At 39.1% G+C, this 8,413-nt stretch overlaps 1 pseudogene; it reads left to right on the forward strand.

Annotated features, from left to right (window-relative positions):
• The first annotated feature begins 5,891 nt into the window (after positions 1 to 5,891).
• LOC124964965 (ATP-dependent RNA helicase DDX50-like) lies at positions 5,892 to 8,095 on the forward strand (annotated as a pseudogene).
• The last annotated feature ends 318 nt before the right edge of the window (positions 8,096 to 8,413 follow it).

An 8,413-nucleotide genomic window follows, 5' to 3' on the forward strand; every position in this document is an offset into this window, starting at 1 on the left:
TTGACTCGAGAGGGCCAGGAGCTATGAGCAAGTGTCACTTCTAAGTCAGAACACCAATTTGCTGAGGTAGTCCTCTCAGAGCACTTTTCATCTCAGGGAGAACCACTGACAATATCAGGTGAGGAAGCTTTAGTGAGCCTGAGTCCCCAAGTGAACCACAATGAGCAAATCCCCCCTGTGGCTCATGGCTCCATCTGCTGTGTTGAACTCCTGACATTTGGGGTGATAACACCGTGGAATAAACTACAACCATAATGTGAAGTCTATCCTAATGTACTCAAGATGAGAGGGGCAGGCAAGAGCTGAATCATGCAGGGCCTGAAGCCCTGCTATAGAGTTTGCATCTCAGGCTGAGAGCATGGGCCTCTCTCTAACTCAGGCCGGGTTTTAATCAGGTTTGCGTGCTGCTATTGATCCCTTTGACTGCAAAGTACAGAATGGATTAGAAAGGCACCTAAAACATCTCAAATTCCTGTACTATAAAGGCTTATTTAACTATTTGACCCACTGGTTAAACCTCTCTCGTCTTTTTCCTGAGGACTAGCACAGCTATAACTTGCCTCAGAAAAAAAGAAAAGCTCGACAGAGATATCTAAGAATATTTTAAAATCTCATGTCTAATGTAACCTAAATATCTCTCAATGAAATGAAATTACCTTTCCAGTTTTAGCATATCTTCTTCATCTTTCTGATAAGGGCAAAACATGGTTTCTTTGAATTTGAAGCTAAAGAATGACGGACTAATTTCTTTGAAATCTGATTACTTCAGATTCTGTGTCAGACGGTCTGAGGCCAAATTATTATGGAAAGAGCAAGTAAATTGAGCCAGAATACTTCATAATTTCCCTTCATTAGCAAGTTTTGCAGGCTTCACTGAATTTAATGAAAGAAGTACCATGTAAATCAAGTCTATTCTCCCCAGGGGAAATTTTTTTTTTTTTTAATTCTCTTGGACCCAAGTATGGCTGAGTGTGTCAGCATTCAAACATCAGAACATTTAGCTTAATTAAACTCCTCTCTGGTTCCCCCCTCACTTCTATGGCTGTGTTTAAGGCTTTAGGACATAATCCTCCACATTGCCAGACTTTCCCTTGCATGAGTACATGGGCTGAGGGTATAAATCACAGATTTGTGGGCTGGAAGAACATAGAGGTATAAACCATGAACTCTGGGGCTTATCTAATCCACCTGCCTCATTTTACAAATAAGGTGAACAAGATGGCAAATTACACTGGGTATCTCCAGGAAATCTGAATGAGGAAAATGATCCTTAGTCTTTCTACATTTACTCTGAGATGACTTTAACATGCCATCTGTTTTTACTTTATACTACATAGCAGGTTAATAATCTGGTAATATGGCACCTGGAAAGGTAGAATTCCACATTAATAAGTGAAAACAGACTGATCAGAGATATAAACTATTCAACATATAAGCAACTGTTAGAAGTCATTTGCCAAGGGTGGGAGGATCCACTTTATAGCTAGTTATGAGTGGGAAGCATCCAAACTGTGTTCCCTAAACACCAGCGTTCCATGAAGTGTTTCTACATTCTGCAGGAAAGGGGAGTTCTGTGATCAGATGGGTTTGGGGAACCCAGCTTAAACTATGTCAAAGACTTTACTGTTTATTCTGATCTCATCTTCAAAGGAAGTGCTTAGCAAAATTAATCCTAGGCTCACAGCTCCAAAATGTTAACACTGAAGCTTTAATTAAACATTTGAAAATAGAGGATTTCTCTACTTTTATATAATTTTTCTACCACTTTAATAGTCAGATTGTTTCATTAAATTTGAATATAGAAGAATCTATGATAATGTCTTATTTCAGCAAATCTAGACAAAGTTCTAATGATTCAACAGTAATGCAAAACAAGTTGTCTTCATTTCTGTTCAAGATAAAGTAAATCAGTTCTGAATATCCTGTTCACTTGGTACTTAAGTCCCAAATGAGGTAGTTAAAATGTTGTCATCACAATATAAGCATACAGCTAAGAAAATAGTTGACATAATCACAGAACTCACTTCATGCAGAATGTGAGAGATAAAGGGAGCCTTAGGTCAATCTCATCTATCCAAGCCCCTTGCCTCACTGATGAGGAAACTGAGACCACTGGAGGAATATAGCCAAGGCATTTTTCATATGCACAGGTAACTTGGTTTTACATTTGCATTTATCCATTATTTTATTGATCCATTTATTGATTTACCAAAATCTGAGTTTCAGGCCATATATTAAGCACTGAAAGCACAAAGATGGAAATCAGAAGGTTCCTGCCTCAGACATGCATGATTCAGCAATATGCTGGAGTCAGCTGCTACATGCTCCAAAGGACCAGTTGTTCAAATATCAGGAGGTTTGTGAGCTAATTGTTAAAACAATATTAAAAATTAAATTATATAAACTTGCAATTTAATTATACTGAAATTAAAGGTAATAAGTAAAAACAGTACTTTCAAATTATTTCACTATATTTCTATGATGTTAAGTTTGCTTACATCATGAGTATGTATAGAGCAGACATATTACATTATGGAGTGCTTTGGTAGATCTGTTCCCAAGTCCACACTCAGTCACATCACAATGACACCTTGAAATCAAGTGAATATTTATACTGTGGAAATTGACAAATGATACTAAGCTCGATTGTTTCCTCTGATAGATCACTGTTCAACATTTACCACCTTCCTACTGAATATGCCTAATATATATGGAGTATATTTTACTGTGGTATAGTTTATGGTAGGACTGGGAATTCACACACACATGATCTCACAGTCTCTTTCAAATAAGTCTTTGAGACAGATTTGATGTCTAGCAGAAGACACAGACCTATGCAAAACTAACCATAATACAAAAAGTCCTCTGTTCATTCTGTGATAATGTAATGGCAGGTGAGAGAATATGAGAAGGGATACTGAGCCTGGATTTAATAAAGTCACTTAAAGATCAAGTGATTACTAAAGATCCAAGGAAGTGAGGGACAGTTTGCCTCCAGAATATTCTTGCCACTGTGCTCCATTTATCTACCATTCATTTTCTGAGTAACAATGCCCCAGACAAGAAGCTTCAAAGAAAAGGAGTGCTGAAGTTTGAGGCCTATTTGGTTTGCAATGTAATACTATATTCATATGTTATTATTTCCTTAAAACCAAGGGAGATAGGTAGTATGGGGGCAGAGAACAAAAACCAAGGGACAAGTTGAAGCTGGGTTCTGTACCGACTGGCACTGAGCTGTGTGTCCTTGGTGAAGTTACTTATTCTTCCTATACTTCTTTCATCTGTAACAAGAAAGCAAACTCTACCTTGGAAAATGAAATATGATACCATACTAAAAGCACATGGCTCATAATAGGTGCTCAATAAACACCACTTCTTTTCCTTCAACTTCGTTCTGTAGCAGTGTCTGCCTTATCTGCAAAACTCCTAGAGAGCTGCACAGGCCTCTGCAGTGCTGGCGGGGTCCGTTCTTCCCAATACGCTTGCTTCCTGTCTCTTGCCTTGGTGAGCTTCTCTCCTTCAGTTATCACTTACGTGTCACTTCCAAGATCTTCTCTGAACTCAGGTGTTCTTGCATCTCTGCCCTCGTTAGAGGGCAGCCTTCCAACAGAACACAGATGAAACCTCGTTGTTACTGCTTACATACCCATCTGTGTACCCCGTGAGCTCAGGGACTCTATTTATTTTGCTTACTAATTTATGTAGAGGGCACAGTACCGTGCTTAACACATGACTGGTGTTTTTCAAGTATCTACTAAGTGAAGGATTAATCTGATTAGATCTTTTCAGAATGCTGGTTACATCTGGTATATCACTTTTTTGTCACTTTGAACTTTCTGTTCAATTTTTTTCCTTCAGTCAAAGCTTTTGTAAGCTCTGTTGCTTCAATATTTCTTCTAGCAAATGATACTAGTTTCCCACATTCTCCAAGAAAACATGCGGATCAAGTTCTTAATCAGAACATGTCATGCATCAAAACACCACTCCATAGCCTCTATAAGATTGGCAACACCAGGCCCTCCTGGTGTTAGAGGGGATGTCAAAGAATCCTAGGTCTTAAGTTAGTAAATCTGGATAAAATGAGCATCTAATGTACACTTACATAATTTCATTTGTATATAAAATCCTTTTATTCTTAGTTAAAATAAAACATTTCCTCTGCAGTTGAACAAAAACTGCTTTTCCCTAAAACACTAATGAATTCAATGGTCCATATGGACCATTTCTTTGTTACATAAGTGATTATATTAACAATGATTAAAAGAAATATTTTCATTTTAGTTGTTCAAATATTTACATGGTACAGTTTAATTGTTTTAAAACACTATTGGAATTCTTTTTTTGAACTTTAATATTTGCCTTTTTAAGGTCATGAAGTAGGATAACAATATGAATGTAAAACCTAAGTGTATTTAAATTAAATAAAATCTGACCCCAAAGAACTTCATTTCTAAATATGAAGAATCTATTTTTCACCTAAGTGTTCTTTCATACGGTAAAGCTGAAGTACACCAAAGGTCCATTAAGTCTCCTAATCCTGTTATGAAGAACAAAGTTAGTTTGGAATAGTCTGAATATTGATGCTTAGGTACTTTTGTCTGCTATCCCAGGATACATCAAAGAAAGGTCAACATACTATATAAGCTATGGAACCAAGATTTCTATCAGATTAGCTACAAGAGTAGAAAACAGGATCAGATTTTTATCAAGCATTCATACTTCAATCCAAATGGTAAGTCTTTGGGTGTTTCTCAAATACTAATTTGTGCTGCAGTAAAACAAAAGGTTGGGGTGATAAGAAAGAAAGGCATATAGTTTTGTGAAGATAGAATATGCCCAGATGTGCAGCACAACTGGAACTGGTCAGGACAGATTTCTTTCACTAGTTCACAAAAATGAATGTAATACTTCCTATTTGTAGGCATTACAGTATCCTGTCTTTATGTATTTGTGACTTTCAACATGCATTTATAGAATAACCCTGGGGTGAATCCAATTTCTATTTACCCTGTGCTATACATGTACTTATAGGCTGTCAGAAGCTTCAGTTTGACAAGCAGGCCACAACAGCAGGACAAGGAGCTAGAGTCAGGGTGGAACTGGGCTGGAATTAAGGGCCTGGAGCTGAGGGTCAAGGTTAACTCACAGAGGATGTGAGGCTGAGCAATTCAGAGTACAGGAGAACAGATGCCAAAGGTCAAAGCTGGCAGTGGGTCAGCAGTCACAGGTAGTGATCAGGAAGTGTGATCTGCAGACAAAGAAGCTGGGTTTTAGCCCAGCTCTGCCATTTGCTGGTTATTTGGCTCTAAGTAAGTCACTTCACTCTTCTGCACCATGACTCCCCTTCCTACAAAACAGATAACAACATGAACTGCTAAGTACTCTTTTTGAACTTTGAATAAAAATAAAAGTGCTAATCATAACAAACATTTGCAGAATCCTAAGTATCTTATATTAATTAATTCATTTAATCCTCACGATAACACTATGAGGCAGATACCATTATCATCCCCAATGCCACACAGCTCATGAGTGACAGACCTCACAGCTCAAAAGTCTACCCAACATGAGATCATGTACATTATAAAATAGCTCATTAAAATACTAAGTTCCCATATATTTTAATAATAATAATGTCTCTAAGTATTTATGAGGAATGAGGGGTCAAACTCATTACATTAGGTATAATGTATGTAAAATACCACAGTCCTTTAAGCTTACTTCTATAATAAGCTCCATACTACAGATGAGGAAACTGAGACAGAGTATAAAGACACACAGCTCTGGCGGCCCTGGCCAGGCAGCCACCCTGCCCCTGCTTCCTTTCACGCTGTAACTTCCCATAGGTGGTAGCGGCCACTGTGCGCTGAGGAAGCTGGCAGCAGCCAGTAATGCCTGGCAAACTGCTCTGGGGGGACATTATGGAGCTGGAAGCACCCTTGGAAGAGTCTGAGAACCAGAGGAAAGAGAGGCAAAAGAGTGATAGGAGGAAGTCCAGGCACCATCGTGACTTGGATGAGAAAACAGAAACAAAAGAAAATGGTGTTACAGATGACCTGGGATGAGAGTCCCAAGCCCAAAAAAGCTAAAATGCAAGAGAAGCTAAATGGAGACACTGAACAAGGATTTAATAGACTTTCTGATGAATTGTCTACATCGCATAAGTCAAGAAGAAAAGTACTGCCAAATGGAGATATTGATGAATATGAGAAAAAATCAAAGCGAGTATCATCCTTAGAAAGTTCTACTCATAAATCAAGTGATAATAAATTAGAAGAGACCCTAACACGTGAACAGAAAGAAGGAACCTTCTCTAATTTCTCTATTTCTGAAGAAACTATAAAGCTTCTAAAAGGTTGAGGGGTAACATATCTCTTTCCTATTCAAGTTAAAACCTGTGGTCCTGTATATGAAGGAGAAGACTTAATTGCACAAGCCCAGACAGGAATAGGAAAGACTTTCTCTTTTGCCATACCCTTGATTGAAAGACTCCAAAGAAATCAAGAAACAATTTTAAAAAGTCGCTCACCAAAGGTACTTGTTTTGGCTCCAACAAGGGAACTGGCAAATCAAGTAGCCAAAGACTTTAAAGATATAACTACAAAACTCAGTGTGGCATGTTTTTATGGTGGAACATCATACCAAAGCAAATTAATCATATTTTAAATGGTATTGACATCTTGGTTGGAACTCTTGGTCGTATCAAAGACCATTTGCAGATCTTTCTAAAGTGCGCCATGTTCTGCTTGATGAAGTGGATCAAATGCTAGATTTAGGTTTTGCTGAACAAGTTGAAGATATTATCCACGAATCCTACAAAACTGGTTCTGAAGACAATCCTCAGACTTTACTTTTTTCTGCAACTTGCCCACATGGGTATACAAAGTTGCAAAAAAAAAAAAAAATACATGAAATCCAGATATGAACAGATTGACCTTGTTGGAAAAATGACTCAAAAGGTTGCACATTGTGAACATTTGGCTATCCAGTGTCATTGGTCTCAGAGACCAGCAGTTATTGGAGATGTCCTTCAAGTTCATAGTGGATCTGAAGGGAGGGCTATTATCTTCTGTGAGACCAAGAAGAATGTAATTGAAATGGCAATGAATCCACACATAAAACAGAATGCCCAGTGTTTGCCTGGGGCCACTGCACAGTCTCAAAGAGAAATTACACAAAAGGCTTCAGAGAAGGTAGTTTTAAAATTTTGGTGGCAACCAATGTGGCTGCCTGTGGTTTGGACATTCCTGAGCTTGACCTGGTGATTCAAAGTTCTCCTCCACAGGATGTTGAGTCCTATATCCATCGCTCTGGATGCACAGGTCGAGCTGGCTGGACAGGAAGTTGCATATGTTTTTATCAACCAAGAGAAAGAGGTCAACTAAAATATGTGGAACAAAAAGCAGGAATTCCTTTTAAACCTGTAGGTGTTCCTTCTACAATGGATTTAGTTAAATCTAAAAGCATGGATGCCATCGGGTCTCTGGCTTCTGTTTCTTTTGCTGCTGTTGATTTTTCCAACCATCAGCTCAGAGACTGATAGAAGAGAAAGGGGCAGTGGATCCACTGACTGCAGCATTAGCCCACATTTCTGGTGCATCAAGCTTCAAATCAAGGTCTTTGATCACCTCTGATAAGGGATTTGTGACGATGACTCTGGAAAGCCAGAAGAAATACAGGATGTCAGCTGTGCGTGGAAAGAACCTAACAGAAAGCTGAGTAGTAATGCTGTGTCCCAAATTACAAGAATGTGCCTCCTAAAAGGAAATATGGGTGTTTGCTTTGATGTTCCTACAACCGAGTCAGAAAGGTTACAGGCAGAGTGACATGGTTCAGACTGGATACTCTCAGTGCTGGCCAAATTACCTGAAACTGAAGAATATCATGATGGAAATACATCTTCTAAATCCAGACAAAGGAGTGACTGGCCAAGGGGCAGGTCCGGCCAATCAGGCCAATCAGGTGGTCGATCTGGTGGCTGGTTAGGTAGACGGAGTCAAGGGGGAGTAGATCAGGAAGTTGACAAGATGGTAGAAGACAAGGTGGGAACAGAAATGGATCAAGAAGCAGGGGCCACAAATGGAGTTTTGACTGAGCATTTGACAGTTAATCTACCAGTGTAAGCTTGCCTATTTCTGCCCAATCATGTACATTATCCACCAAAAATTAGGTCATCATAGTTGAGGTATGTGTCTGGCGGGCGAGACCCCAGGCCCAGGGTTACGCCACATGCATCCAAGATGGTGACTGGCAGAGAGCCAAAGGGCGTGCTGAATGCGCCTTGAGAAAAACAGGAAGCGTTTACCATTGGCTGTATGATAATTAGTTCAGCCGCCTAGGCGTGGACAGATATATCTTACACGTATGCTTGAGCTCGTGATCGCTTGACCTTTAGTAGGATTGGATGGACATA

Source organism: Sciurus carolinensis, chromosome 14 (assembly GCF_902686445.1).
Source record: "Sciurus carolinensis chromosome 14, mSciCar1.2, whole genome shotgun sequence".
Lineage (NCBI taxonomy): Eukaryota > Metazoa > Chordata > Mammalia > Rodentia > Sciuridae > Sciurus > Sciurus carolinensis.